Below are 16,493 nucleotides of genomic sequence, written 5' to 3' on the forward strand. Positions count from 1 at the left end.
GTTTAGACCTCTTGACTTCATTAGTACCCTTATGTGTGAGTTCTAAAACTTTTCACATCTCCTTATCAGTTTTGCAAGAGAAAATCCTAAAATACTCATTTCTACCTAGAGCATTAGTTAAGAGATTTTTTACTTTAGCATTCTATTGGGCTTCCTAAGTTCTTGATCATTAAAATCTTTAGCCTTTTAAGGAACCCTATTACCATCACCACCCAAAGTAGTAGGAATTTCATAGCCCTCTTCAACACTAGTCCAAACCCTAAGATGCACCGATTCTAAAAAGATTTACATTCTTGATTTCCAATAAGGATAATCAGTTCCATTAAAATAAGGTGGCCTATTGGTTGAACTACCCTCTTGAGGCAAATCATTATTAAAGCTAGCCATTATTTATAGATCTTTATCTCTAAGTGGTTAAACATAAAATAGAGAACCTAATCTCTAAGGCTAATTGTAAAGAACGAATGGCTAAATAACAACACAAAGGGGGTGAATTGTGTTTTAAACTTTTTCACAAATAACAAAAAAAAAAAAAAAACCCTTCTTCAAGAGAGCATGCAAGAGAGATTTAACGATTAACAAAAATTCTCAAACCCTTAAAGCATATTCATATTATCAAGAACAATGAATCAAAGAAGAGAAATATGCAGCAGAAAATAAAAGAGCAATGGAAGAGAAGATAACACCAGGATATATCCTGGTTCACTCTCTACCACTGAGAGCTACATCCAGATTAAGGCCGATCGTTTCACTATTATCAAGCTTACAACTGAAGCTTGAAAAAACTGTTTTACAAGAGGAATTTTACAAGACATGTGATCTACCTGATCACGCTTAACCTAAACTATAACACCTCACATAATTGAAAATACATTATTATGATTGAATTGTGGATTAGAGGGTTTAATTTGTGAAAATCCTGAGTTTCGGGTGAAAATGCACTCGAAGGGCAAAATGATAATTTGACAATTACTGAACCCTAAAATTATGAAATGATATAATTAGACATTATTTTATGAAAATAATGTTGGATTTGGATATAGAATAAAATTTGGAAGTGGATAGGTACTTTTCTAGAAAATTGATGAATAGTAATTTTTAGTGGATGAAATATCGCAGTATAATTTTACAGAGAGACTCAAAAATTGTATTAATATTCTGGGAATGAATATATGTATAGAACCAAGAGAAATAATTATTTAAACTATTTGAGAAATTTTGATGTTTTTTGGAAAAATACAGTTAGTTTGTGAATAGGGGCAAAAATGCAATTATGCAAAAATTGCCTGGATCTTTTTATCACTGTATTACGAAATTATTAAACTATAATTGTGCATCTTGAATTATAAAAGTACCTAAATCTTGAAATTAATTGAGATTTCGCGAATATTAATTAAGTAAATTAAATTTAGATATTTTCTAAACTTTTCCAAAAAGTCAAAATTGGTGGCTAAGCCTAATTGGTCTTGAAATTAGCCTTATAAACTCATCTTCTTCCTCTTCCTTAGTGTGATGGCCGAACCTACCATTGGAGAAGAGCTTGAGTTTGTAACTTTTATTTTGACACCGAATCAAGAAAGTTACAATATGAAAAATACCCGTAATCTCTTGGTAATCAAAAGCCTTAAAAGAATTTCTTGAGAAAGTGAGTGTGTGAGGAGATTCAAGGGTTGTAAGGTGGCGGTTTCTTAGTGTTAGTGTAGTCATTGTGGGTGATTTTTTGTTGCTTGGAAGCTTGTTTATTGATCTCTGGAAGCCTAAGAACCCATTGGTGGTAAGATTTCTCAATTTTACTGAGTATTTTCTATGGATCAAAATTTTGGACATAATATGATGTGTATGTTGGTTAGCATGGTTAGAGAGGTTTTATGGCTATGTCCCTTTGGAATTTACTGTTCGTATGGATAAATAATCGATAGAAATCCAATAAAAATTTAAGTGATTTTGGTTCCAACACTTAGACAAATTTTCAAGGATGAAAGAATGATGATTTGTGAAGGAAGTCTTTGATGGATGATGTAATTGATTGATGGTTATTTGAATCATTAATTGTGAAGTTTAAAAAGAGTTTTAAGGATGTGAATTGGTTGAAAAATCATTTGATTCCATTGATGCACACATTCGGCCATATTGGAAAATATTAGAAAAAATGATGTAAATTGTGTTGTGGCTTGATGGAAGGTATGTGAATGTGTTGGTGATTTGGTTGTTAACCTCATTGAAGTTATGGAATTGGTTAGAATGAATTAAGGACACAATGAGGCAATTGGAAGCCTTAAAATCGTGGGTTATTGTGTTTATGTGTGGGTTATTGTTTTGTAAATTGCTTATGTTGTCAAGCATGTGTGTTGATCATTATGTGTATAATCATTGTAGGTTGCCTTTCTCGGATCCGATTGTAGAGGATTGAGCTCATGGAACTTTTTACAGTTAAACTTCTGTGTGTCCTGGGGTTAGTCCATTTATGTGCTCCACCATATCCTTTGGGAATGGTTGAAATTTGTGACCTATGATAATGTTTAATAAAGTATGTTCATGTATATAATATGTTGTTTGTGGAGCCTGATTGCTTGTGAGGCATGATTACGTGAGAAACCTGATTGCTTATTGAGCCTTATTGCTCGTGCGGCCTGATTGTCGAGAGGCCTGATTGTCTGTTCTTTGATCAGTAGAAATTAGGGGAACTTCCACCGGATAGGACTCTCTGTGGGGCTTCTAATTGGCGTTGGCTTTAGAGTTGTTAACACTCTAGGAATGTCTCGGGAGTTATATGATGGGGTCCTTGAAAAATATCCTTGATGGATGTTCTTGGATTTGTGCCCATTTGGTTGTTGATCGTTTGATTGATTGATTGACTGTTTGATGGTATGATGTACTATATGGATATTATTACTGTTTGCACATTTGAGTGAGTTATTGGGCGGAGTGACCCTCCAATACCCGTGGTTTACTGAGATTGCCAAATCTTAACCCGCGTTATAGGGCATTATTTTCATGTACCACTAGTTCTACTGGAGAAGCAGTGGGCAAGAAGCTTACTTAGTATGGATACGAGCATATGAAGTATTTTGACATGTACATAGGAGTGCATGAGGATTTACTTGGCATTTTGAGATATTATTTTGATGCATTTGGTAGATGTTTATTTTGTATCATTGACTTAGTGCATGAACATTGGTCTGGTATGAGATGTTGTGGACATGTTAGAGTTGTTCATGCTTTTGTTTCTAAGTCATTTAATTATTATGTTGGTTATGTAATAGTTAAAATTTCATAGTTGATGTAATGTAATTGTATAATTGGAGAACTTTGTATATGTAAATGTTGATGTATGTGATGGAAGAGCCTAAAGCCTATTGTGGTTATTAATGATGTTTAATAGTAATGAATGACAATGAGACATTAGGTATGAAAAAGTAATAAGAGGAATTAATGTGTATTATGGGTTGTAAGTGCACCAAGGTTTATTGATCCTTTGGATGCCACCCTTTGGGTCTATTAGGTACTATTTTTGAATATTAGAACACACTTGTGTAAAGTGAGAAAAAGTAGTAAAAACAAAGGAAACTCTGTCGAAATTTCTAGAAAACCGTGAGATTTTACCCTAAATTTGAGAGACCATAACTCTCTCCATAGTAGTCCAAATAAGGTGTACCATACCTTATTTTGAAGTTTAAGATTTTCCCTATATTTTCATAAAATTTGGTATTATTTGGAGGTGTAGAAACTGCCCAGTTTGCGTTTGAATGAGAGCTGTTCAGATTCGCGCTGTACTTTACAATATTGTTATACGTTTTTGAAAAATTTATATCTCTCTCATTTTTTACCCAAATTAGGTTTATGATATATCAAACTGAATCTTGATGTGTCTACTAGAATATATTAAAATTTGGTCTGAAACAGATGTGTGAAACGTCTGCAGTTCAAAAAGTAGTGAGGTATGTTTGTGTACTTGAAAGTGCAGTTTTGATAGTTTTAAGAAAGTAACTTACGGCGAGTGTATCTAGAGTTGTAGAACTTCAAATGAGGCGTGTGATATCTTGTTGGAAAGGTAAGAGAGTTTAGAATAACATATCAAAATATGGGAATTTATGGACAAGTAGTCCATCTGAAGATTTGGAAAATTGAATGTACCTTGAATAGGTAAAACGTCAAATTATGTATTTGTGCTTCGTTAGTTTATGGGAACCAATTAGAAACTTTAAATAGACATTCTATGATGTTAAGCAATAATATTTATGATTCCGCAATAGTTGGAGTTGCAATCACATTTTTGGGAAAATTGTTTAATATGGATGTTTTACAAACGTAAGGATTTTGTAAACAGTATTAGAAAGAAAAAGTTTTACCATAAATTTAAATGAACTGTTGTGATTGTAACTGCGCTTATTATCATAATTGATGTTAACATTACCGGTCACGAATGAGGTGTTACATAAACCCTGGGATCACTATCCTTGAACCATAAATCAAAACTCAATTGGAATTTTACAAGACCGTGTCCAATCCCTTGACCACTCTTAACCTAAACCCTAGGATCACTCCAATTGAACCAATCACAGAAGCAGAACAATATCTCCAAATTCAGAATTACAATGAAAAACAGGAGAAGAAGAAGAAGATTAAAGAGTTTTCTCTCTCTAGAATATCAATTTTAAGCATAATCCATGTTCTTAGGTGATTCCAACTCTAATGCATGTAATAATACGCTCTCTTTTTTATGTTTATAAACCCTAAAACATGATTTTATTGCAACCCAAGTCGGTTTAGAAAACAAATAAAAATATTTTAATCAGAATTAAAAAATTATTATGTGATTCGTGACAGCTATCCGGAAACATGAGAAGCCGTATCCGGATATTCTAGGTTCTGATATCTGGATACCATATCCGGATATGCAGTATCTGAATATTTGATGACAACAAATCAAAATGCATCCAAATTTGATTCAAATCATTTCTAATTAATTCTTTCTCACTTCTCACACATGAATGCATGCTTCTAGCATCAATATTACAGTGTTCCACATGTTTGAGACTTGTATGCATGAGTTTATGTTTCTAAATGCAAACTAGAGAGATATAACTCAATAAACTCAACTTCATAGAACCTAAGACTCTAAAAATACATGACACTTAAACAAAATACAAGTCTTCAATTATCTTTAAGTGTGTTCATCCTTTGAGTCTTTTAGGTCATTTCTTCACTTGAATCTTTGACTTTGTTGTTGTCTTTGCACATTTGAATTACTTCTTCACTTTTGCATGTTGCCTTGGTTAGTACCATTTGAGGCTTGTTGCACTGCCATCTAACTTGTGTATCCATATTGAGCTTGTTGGTGCTTTGTAATCATCAAAAGTTCAAATGTATAAGCTTAGAAACCTATGGTTCAACACCCACCATTTACCTCAAACAAATATGAACTCAAAACGAAGTAATGAGTTTGTTCAGAGTAAAATCTAGAATCAACTAACGAAATCTTCAATTCAAAAGAAAATTAAAAAAATAAAATAAACAAAACACAATTAACATACCTGTTGCAATCGTGTGATGCTAAAATCACAACAAAAAGTGTAACGAAAAGCAGAATGAACATCAGAAGCAAATGAAAACTCATAACGAAAACGAATGTCGAACTGTTTAATCATGAAGAGAAATCCTTCAACATTTTTGCAACTCCGAGATTAACAATTGAGGAAGAGAAAAAGAAAGTGTAACTGAGAAGATCAAATATGAGAATGCAAAGAACTAAGAAATAGAATTCGGATTGATGTTCACATAAAGAAGAGGGTAGGAACTAGGGAGTAGCACCAGGGTGGGTATTTGCTGAGTCTGAATTACATTTTGGAAAACAAAACGTTGCGAAAGTGAATAAATAATATTATTTTTTATTTTTAAATCTTGTGAATTAAATTTTTATATTACAATTTTCAAGACACGGAAAATTGATGGAAGGTCTTAAACTCATTGAAAAACGGATAGGTTGAATGGTTCACAACCTTCCTCCTATCATGCTTTGCCCGTCTGTATTCGAGGTGTCAATTCTTTTTCATATTTATTTTAAGGGGAAATGTGTATCATTTTAAAGGACATAAAGTTGTATCATTTTAAGTGAGAGAAAGAGATAAATCATGAGAGAAATAATGGGTGAGAAAAGTTTTAAAGGTGTGGGTGCTACCTCTTTGTGAGAGTGAAAAGATATAAGGTGTGTCATTTAAAATGACACACATTTTTCCTTATTTTAATAACAACCACAGCATATAGAGGCGGTTAAAATGAGTAAACCGCCTGAAAAACCCGATTTTATTGTAGTGGCAATAATAAAGAAATGTGAAAGATATTATTAGATATGTTATAAATATGACTTTAATTAAATATATTCATATGACAATTTTCAAAGAACATAAGCATAATGATATTTTAGTAGTGAACACTTTATCCCCATTCAAATGATTAATTTTGCTGTTAGGATCATCGAAAAAATCATAAATGTTAAAATTAATATTAATAAGATACTCATTTTCATCAAATTTAGAGAAATTCACTTCAGCATATTTTTTTCTTTTCTTTTATAGATGGTTTATAAAGATCAACCACATATTTTGGAATGAATTATATTCTAGACCAATGATCTTTTGACCCACATCTATAACAAATGCTATCATTGTTTTTTATTTATTTCTACTTAAGATTTTCCTCATTTTTGACTCCTTTCTTTTGATTTTTTTGGGCACCTATGCTTTTAAAATTCGATGGAAGACCAACATGGATCCAATCGTTTTTCTTTTAATGACTCTTTTTGCCACAAAGATCTTATCCATAACTTTGAGAAAATGTCACATTTACTTTAAAGAATAATCCTAAGCCAAATGGATAAGATTGATGATTTTTTATCATAAGATCAATGTTTTGTTACGCAACAAGTAAACAAGAAATTAGTTCATCATATTTGGTAAATCTACGCTATAGATATTATTGTTGTAGAAGCATATTCTAAACATGAAAATTTGAATATATTTTTTCTAACTTTTTCCTTAGTAATTTTCTTATCACTTTTTTCAATTGAGAGCTAATGTTAAATATTGTTGAATTTTATTCCCTCACAATTCAGAAATCTTACAACTACAAATGTATATAATTACATCAAGCATTTGGAAGAATCATGGTTCTTTGGTATTGCAAAATACTAATGGGTGGTTAATAGTAAGGTACACAATTTGCAATTTTTCATATATGTTGGAGATTATATGTAACGTATATTGTTTGAATTCTTTGTAACCGTAGGTTTGAATTCTTTGTAACGTATATTGTTTGAATTCAATTCTTTGTAACTGTAGGTTTGAATTCTTTGTAACGTATATTGTTTGAATTCAATTCTTTGTAACCGTAGGACTGTTTAGATAGAGTATTTATTTGTTTTAGTCTATTACGTTGTTACCATTTATTGTATGTTCGCCTATTTAAAGGCTACCAATGAATGAGATAAACACACAGTTGAAATATCAAGTTTATCTTGGTATCAGAGCAATCCTAGTATACACGTTTCCGCATTCCCTTTCAGTGCGAAAGCTGGTTCATTTAACATGGCACCAGGTGGTGGCAGCAAGTCCAAAACAACTGATCCTAGTTCGCCATTTTACTTGGCTGGATCCGACAGTCCAAGTCTCTTGTTAACGACTGTCATGCTGCGTGGTGAGGCCAACTATGACAACTGGGCCAAGCTCATGAAAAACGCATTGAAGGCGAAAAACAAATTGGGTTTTGTGACCGGTTCAGTCAAGAAACTAGGAGAGGATGATGCCGAAGAATGGCGCGCCTGGGAGATGTGCAATTCGATGCTCAATGGTTGGATTCACAACACCATTGATGCAAAACTTCAACCATTCATCAAGTGCTTTGATGACGTCAAGGACTTATGGAATGACCTAGAGGAAAGGTATGCAGTGCAAAACTTTCCAAGACAGTATCAACTGAAATCCAGTTTAGCCAATATCAAGCAACATGGAGATAGCGTTGGTGATTATTACACCAAACTCAGGGTTGTATGGGACGATCCGGAAGGCAGCAAAACTCGCAAGTCTTGCGATTGTGGTGATAAGTGTGCCATTGCCAAAGCAATCGAGGAGGAGCAAGAGCATGATCGCGTTTATCAATTTTTGATGGGGCTGGATGAATCTACATTTGGCAATCTGAGATCCCATATCCTCAACACTTCTCCTCTTCCTAGTGTCAACAAAGTGTACGCAATTGTCACTCAAGAGGAGACCCATCGTAGTATTTCTCGCGTTCAAGATGAGAGGAGTCAGGTAGTGGGATACTCAGCCCAAACCGATTCCATGAAGCAGTCAGACACGTCCATGCAGCAGCGGATGGTTCCTAACAAACCACAAGACAGAATACATTGCCCTCATTGTGGCAGGACCAATCACGACCCTTCCAAATGCTGGAACGTTCATGGTTTTCCACCAAACAGGAGTGCTGGTCGCGGACGAGGAAGGGGAGGACGTTCGGCAGGACGTTATACGCATGCTCATGCGACGTTTGCAATGGATGCCTCACACCCAGTTGCTGCTAACTCTCTTCCTCCAGACGTCTCCCATTCTGCCTCTTTTCAAGTTGCTGCACACTCCGTTTTGACCCCAGAAATTGTGAACAAACTGTTAACATTGTAGACCAGCCTCAGTCACATGAAAAATTATCTGGTAAGCGTATTCATTCTCAATGGCTCATTGATAGTGGGGCATCACGTCATATGACAAGCACTTTGGCTTTATTAGCTGACATTACACACATTCCCCCTCTATCTGTGACTCTACCAAATGGTTCTATTACTTATGCTGTAAAACAAGGCTCGATGGTGTTTAATACAAACTTCATCTTGTCAAATGTTTTATATGTGCCTAACTTACGCTGCAATCTCATCTCTGTTTCCCAATTGCTTCACTCCAAGAGCAGTAGCGTTACATTTACGGATAAAAAGTGCATTTTGCAGGACCAAGTGCTGAAGAGGGAGATTGGTTTGGGTGAACTTCATGAAGGAGTCTATGTGTTTCAGCCTTCATGTGCTTCAGCTTCGGCAGTTCAAGCAGGAGAGTCAGTTGACTTGTGGCACAACAGGCTAGGCCATGCATCCTATGATATCTTATCTCTGGTTCCAGAATTTAAAGCTTTGCAAAATAAAGTAGTATGTAAGGCATGTGAAGTTTGTCATTGTGCCAAGCAAACTAGATCAATGTTTCCTATAAGTTTTTCTCGCAGCAAAGAATGTTTTGATTTAATCCATTGTGACACTTGGGGTCCTTATCAAAATTCTTATTCTTCTGGTGCACGTTATTTCTTAACTGTGGTGGATGACTATAGTAGGCATGTATGGGTTTTTATGTTGGCCGATAAAAGTGAAACTTATGATCGGATGTGCAAATTTCTTGCTATGGTTCTGAACCAATTTGGTAAAACCGTAAAAATAATAAGGTCTGATAATGGTACTGAGTTCAAATCTCATAACATGGTGAAACTCTTGAATGAAAAAGGTATTTTGCAACAAACAACTTGTGTTTATACGCCTGAACAGAATGGGAGAGTCGAAAGGAGGCATAGACACATCCTTAATGTATCACGTGCCTTACTGTTTCATGCAAATCTCCCTGTTGATTTTTGGGAGGAGAGAATTCTTGCTGCTGTTCATATAATTAATAAAACACCTACAAGAGTTCTCCAAGGCAGGTCACCACATGAATAATTGCATGGAGTTAAACCAGATTATACATACTTGCGCACGTTCGGTTGTCTGTCATTTGCTAATACAAGACCGAAACCAACTGACAAGTTTGCTCCACGTTTGCGACGATGTGTTTTCATCGGATATGCAATAGGGCAGAAAGGTTGGAGATTGTTTGATATAGAAGCGCAACAAAGCTTTGTGTCCAGGGATGTAAATTTTTTTGAAAATATTTTTCCTTTTCGCGAAGCTCCAGTACAATCTGTTTCTGCACCAAATTCTCGTGTGCCTACAGAGCCAAATTACTTTGACGAAGGCCAAATTGTCCATGACGGTTCTGATGCATCAAATGACAGCCCAACGCCTAGTGGATCATGTGTTCCTCTGGACGATAGGGGGAGTGTTTCACTGGAAGCAACACCAACTAACGAAGTTGCCGCTAGGGAGTCCTCCTTACTAGAAAGAAGTTCGAGTTCTAGTGATGCATCAACCCAACAGCAGTTGCTGAAAGCAAATCTGCGTCAAACAGTCACACGCCAGCACTGTACTAGGAAGCAGCCATCTTATTTGCAGGACTATGCATGTCAAGTAGCTGAAACACACACTCCTTCATCTCTCCCTACTCAAACCAATGTCACCTCAGGTACTCGGTATCCTATGTGCAATTATCTTAGCCTCACTAACTTTTCTAAGCAACATCAAGATTTTGTTGCAGCTATTGACACAGGTCATGAACCACATACATTTCAAGATGCTATGAGAGATTCCCGATGGGTGGAAGCCATGAGGGCTGAAATCACAGCCTTAGAAGACAACCATACATGGTGCCTCACGGATTTACCTCCAGGGAAGCGTGCTCTTCCAAGCAAGTGGGTGTTTAAAATAAAATATCGTTCTGATGGAACGGTGGAACGGTATAAGGCAAGATTGGTGATTGCAGGTAATTATCAGATTGCCGGAGAAGATTACAGTGAGACTTATGCACCAGTGGCAAAGATGGTGAGTGTACGTACATTGCTTGCAGTGGCTGCAGCAAGAAACTGGGAGTTGCACCAGCTTGATGTTCATAACGCATTCTTGAATGAAGAAATAAGTGAGGAAGTTTACATGAGATTCCCCCTGGATTCAGTACTGGGTCTAAGCATAAAGTATGTCGTCTTACAAAGTCATTGTATGGTTTGCGCCAATCACCCTAAAACTGGTTTTCCAAACTCAGCAGTTCGTTGACGGCATATGGATTTGTTCAGTCAAAAGCTGATTACACGCTCTTTACTATGCAAAAAAGGGAGGTGTCTCTTGCACTTTTAGTTTATGTCGACGACATCATCTTAGCAGGTAATAATTCACATGCTTGTCTTACAGTCAAGGAGTATCTGAATCAGTGTTTTAAAATAAAAGACTTGGGTAGTCTGAAATATTTTTTGGGTATTGAAATTGCCCGCAGCAAGAAAGGAATATTTTTATGTCAGCGTAAGTATGCCCTGGATATTCTTTCTGATTCCGGGCTCAGTGGATGTAAACCGGCGATTTCCCCCATAGAACAAAATCATTGTCTTGCCTTGGATGACGGACCAGTATATGAGAACCCTGAACAGTATAGAAGACTCATTGGTAAGTTGATTTACCTCACTATCACAAGACCCGACCTGAGCTTTGTTGTTCATATCCTTTCTCAATTCATGCATTCACCGCGCCTAGCTCATTATGAGGCTGTTCTCCGGGTTATTCGATATGTAAAGAGAGATCATGGTCAAGGACTTCTCCTCAAATCGGATTGTGACCTAAAAATTCATGCCTATTGTGATTCGGATTGGGCTTCATGTCCTCTTACCAGACGATCTCTCATTAGTTTCTTTATTATGTTGGGTTCTTCACCCGTATCCTGGAAGACCAAGAAACAAGTAACGGTGTCTTGCTCTTCTGCAGAAGCAGAGTATAGATCAATGGTTGCAGCTACAGCAGAGATTGTGTGGCTCAAGTCGTTTCTGACCTCACTTGGGGTCACTCACTCAAGTCCTGTGGAATTGTTTTGTGATAACCAAGTTGTTTTACACATTGCAGCGAATCCGGTGTTTCACGAGCGTACCAAGCATATTGAGTTAGATTGCCACTTTGTATGTGAACATATTCTAGCCAAGCATATTACAACAGCTCATGTGCCTTCTCGTTCCCAACTTGCTGATTTGTTTACTAAAGCCTTGGGAAAACACGAGCTTCTTAGTTTTCTTCCCAAGTTGGGCATTTCATCCTTACATACTCCAACTTGAGGGGGGGTGTTGGAGATTATATGTAACGTATATTGTTTGAATTCTTTGTAACCATAGGTTTGAATTCTTTGTAACGTATATTGTTTGAATTCAATTCTTTGTAACCGTAGGTTTGAATTCTTTGTAACGTATATTGTTTGAATTCAATTCTTTGTAACCGTAGGACTGTTTAGATAGAGTATTTATTTGTTTTAGTCTGTTACGTTGTTACCATTTATTGTATGTTCGCCTATTTAAAGGCTACCAATGAATGAGATAAACACACAGTTGAAATATCAAGTTTATCTATATAAATAATGGGGAAGGATATACTTACCACCAAAAAAGTTTACAACTTTTACAACCAACTTAATCACCGTTGATTTCCGTCAATCTAACGATTATCATTTACTAGAAATTATTGGGTCACATTTATTAATTAATTATTAATTCCAATAAATGATAACTGTTAGATTGACGGAAAACAACGGTGATTAGATTGATTGTAAAGGTGGTAAACTTTTTTGGTTGTGAGTATATTCTGCCCCTAAATAATGTTGAATGAAAGTTATTGTGCTTATTTTCATTCTTTAATAGCATTTTCAATATTAATGGCGTTTAGATGAGTTCATAAAAGAAAATTTCTTTCAGAATTATCAAGAACAATGAATTCAAGCTTTGATATATATACATATATATATATATATATATATATATATATATATATATATATATAGAGAGAGAGAGAGTAAAGCCCTTTTTAGGTCCACAACAAAAAATACGGTTCCCATTTTCGACCTTTGCAAAAAAATATACCCACAATAGTCCTTTTTTAGGGACTAAATTGGGCCTTCGTTGACTTTCTGAGGGACCATTTTTTCAAAAAACTGGAATTGTAGAAAGACCAAAAGTTGACATTTTATTTGTAAGGGACGAAAATGAGGACCGTATATTTTGTCAGGGACCCAAAAGGGATTTTACTCACACACACACACACACACACACACACACACACACACATATATATATAGAGTGGCAAGTTCTTTTTACACCAAGACTAACAAGTCTTACACCACATCTCAACCGTTGATGGACGGAAATCATCGGTTGATATTTGTAATGTAATTAATGATTAATTAATTCGTATGACTTCCTAAATTACAATCGTTGGATGCACAGAAATCAACAGTTGAGATGTGATGTAAGACTTATTAATCTTTCACCGGTGTAAAATGATCTTGATCCTATATATATATATATATATATATGAATTTAATGTTTCTCTGGAAATTGGAAATAAGTGAGTTCTATGGGTGTAAATGGGTCGAGTTAGGTCATACTTTGGCCTCAATAGCCTAAGACTATGTAAAATATTTAAAGTCCACACTAGCCTATAAGCTTGTTAAATGCTTGATTAATAGGCTTGACCTGACCTATTGTTAAAAAAATGAAAAACCTAAAATGGCCTATTAGACCTTCTTTTTTTGGAAATATTTCAATCGGTTCATTGCTTCGCAACTAATTCGATTCGGGGCGTGTAACACCCCGTGTATACCCGGTTTGTTAACATGTCATCGTATTAAGCCACGCTTAATTAAAAATACAGAATATTCCTTTTCTTTTCAATTATGATGTCATTATCATTACCAAGTTGAATTACTTAATTCATTTCCAAAACATTGTCTGTATGTAAATGCAAAAGACAGATATCTATACTGAATAACCTCACGTCATAAATAAGATCATTAACTGAGTCTCTAGTCACGGCATTACAACACGTAAGCTGCACAACCCTGATAGTTTATACAACTCAAATCTAAACAACGATACATAATCAAATGTGGCATAGACAATCCTCATGCTCACCAAATAAGGCAATAAGGCCCAACAAAGTCTCAATTCAATAACATATCATGAAACTAAGAGCATAATAGAAACATACATAATCCAACATCCAACATAAGCAGCAAAACAACATATAAATCAGCTAAGCTCCGGCCTCCTGCCGCTAGAGGTCTCAACCCCTGGGTTACCTGAACCTGAAATAAGCGCTCCAAACGTGGGGTGAGATCTCTAAACAGAAATCTCAGTAAGACAAGAGGTCCTCAAGGATCTTCCACCCCAAGCTCACTTACATGTGCAATATAAGTTCCAAAAATAGTTCAACATGTATAAGTTCCAAAATAGTGCAATGCAGCAGATAATCATGTCATGTGTGTTATAACTAATCTACTGGCCAGAGAAATGAAGGAATACGTCTATTACCCATACTAGTGCAAGACGCCACTTGCACCCACCCACAGTGTCACCGTCTTGTATGACGCCACATACTCCGGCTAACCGTCTAAGTGGAAACAACACATACATATTAAAAGCCCTTGCACATAAAGTTAACAGAAACACAGCAAGCATATAAACCATTCCCCTATAGGACAATGGCTAAACCGAGGACACGAAAGCTTACCTTGCAAGCTAACAATCCAAGCCAAGAGTCCAACCAAGCTCAAAGCCCAAACACAGCAAAATCACAATCTGTTATGGACCAGAATAACATTAATATTCAAACTCTACAAGCAAACGACATAAAGACAACGTCTTTCCTTACGTTTCATGTCTTTAGGCTTCTCACAAAGCCACAAGCCCTTAATCACTTGATTCTGACTTAGTTTAATTATTATAGAAGTTCCACTTCATCAATCTAGGGTCCACAAACCCAAAACAGCCTCCTGTATGAACAGTGCGGCTACTGTTCTTCAAAAACCCAGAATATCTGGATATTTGTCGAGGCCATATCCGGATATCCCATATCTGGATATCATATCCGGATATCCATATGCGGATATCACAAGACTCCATATCCGGATATCATATCCGGATATTTCACGACAGAATGCAGATTCTGCATTTCGTGAATATATCCATTAAAGGTTGTGTTTTTAACACTTCCTAACATTCAAGAACCCATTTTTAAGCATCTAAAGGTTCATATACGTGTTGGTTACTTGTTTAACTCATTAAACATGGCAAGACTCCACCTTTACTCATTAAAACTCATGATCAAAGTTGATGAACTTACCCAAGGCTCTCAAAACAGAACAAGGGAGGCTCTTGGAGCTCCCAATGTCACTCTACTGAGCAGCAACCAAGAGACCACGAAAATACACTCCAAGGAGGATCCTTTCTCTACAAAGAAAGCTTCTTGGAGCCTAAAATGCAAAGACAATGGCCTTCCCAAGGGGAACCCACCAACTCAGCCCACCAAACCCCACAAACCAGAAGCCACACTCAACAACAAGGCTTCTCAACCTACTCACAATCAACTACTAGGTGTTTATAAGGTTTAGTGTGAAGGAATCAAAGGTGTATGGAGCTCAAGTTCATGAAGGGAGAAAAATGACTGAAGGTGGTCAACTCTCACAAGCCTCACGTAGCAGCCAAATTATGGCCTAGGGTTTTGTGCCCTTAGGCTTATATAGTTTCATTAATTTAATCCTACAGTATTAGCACTAATAGCTACGCTTAGCACTTTAATCCCAAACTTTGGAATCTGAACCTACTCATTTTTCTAAGATTTATCATATTTTTATTTTATTTTTCGAGCACCTTTCCGGTACACGCTTTTCTATAGCCAATGTTTTTTAATATATATATATATATATATATATATATATATATATATATTATAACTATTAGATGCACAGAAATCAATCGTTAAGATTTTGTATAAGACTTGTTATTGTTACACCGGTGTAAGTTGATCATATCTACTCACTCACACACATAGGCTGAGTAGATGAGGAAAGAATTGAGTTTGATTCCCTCCAAATACATCTTTGGAGAGGGGCGAAGAGATTTAAATGTGAGGATACCTGGGGGCTAACTCGCCTAAAAAAGGTAATTAGTCCTATAGTCGGCTCAAAGAGTTGAGATTTGTGAGGGTCGAGTAGCCTCAGAGAGGTAATTAGGGTCAGTATACCAAAAAAAAAAGGTTTTCACTTCAAAATATAATACATCTTTATGCAAAGTGATTTCATTTTAATTACATACATTAAATGTTATAACCATAAGATAAGGTCATGTTTGGTTATCAGAATAGATAGGACATAATAGGATATCATATCTCGTCTTATCCATCATTTGATGAACTAACATGATATAATAAGCTTTTCTTATTGGCTCATTTTATCTTGCCCCCAATAGGATCTTCTTTTATGAGTTTTGTTAAGCATGTGAGAGTTAACCCTTGTCGTCTACCAACCACCATCACTCCACTGGCCAGCCCCACCTATCACCAACGCACCAACCACCACTCTGCCATCGATATTGGCCACCTCCACCACCACCAACTAGCCACGACCTTGGCCCACCGCCATCCTAACCACTGTGCACCAACCATCACTAGCACCATTAGTCGCTGCCACCATCAGTCAGTCACTACAATTGTCATTAGCCATTTTTGGCGCCATCATTGTTACCCATCACCACTGGCCCCTCTAACTACCACCATCACCACTTCAACCAACTACCCC

The sequence above is a fragment of the Gastrolobium bilobum genome, unplaced genomic scaffold, assembly GCF_033153095.1.
Source record: "Gastrolobium bilobum isolate Gb01-03AN ecotype WA unplaced genomic scaffold, APGP_CSIRO_Gbil_v1 utg12317, whole genome shotgun sequence".
Classification (NCBI taxonomy): Eukaryota; Viridiplantae; Streptophyta; class Magnoliopsida; order Fabales; family Fabaceae; genus Gastrolobium; species Gastrolobium bilobum.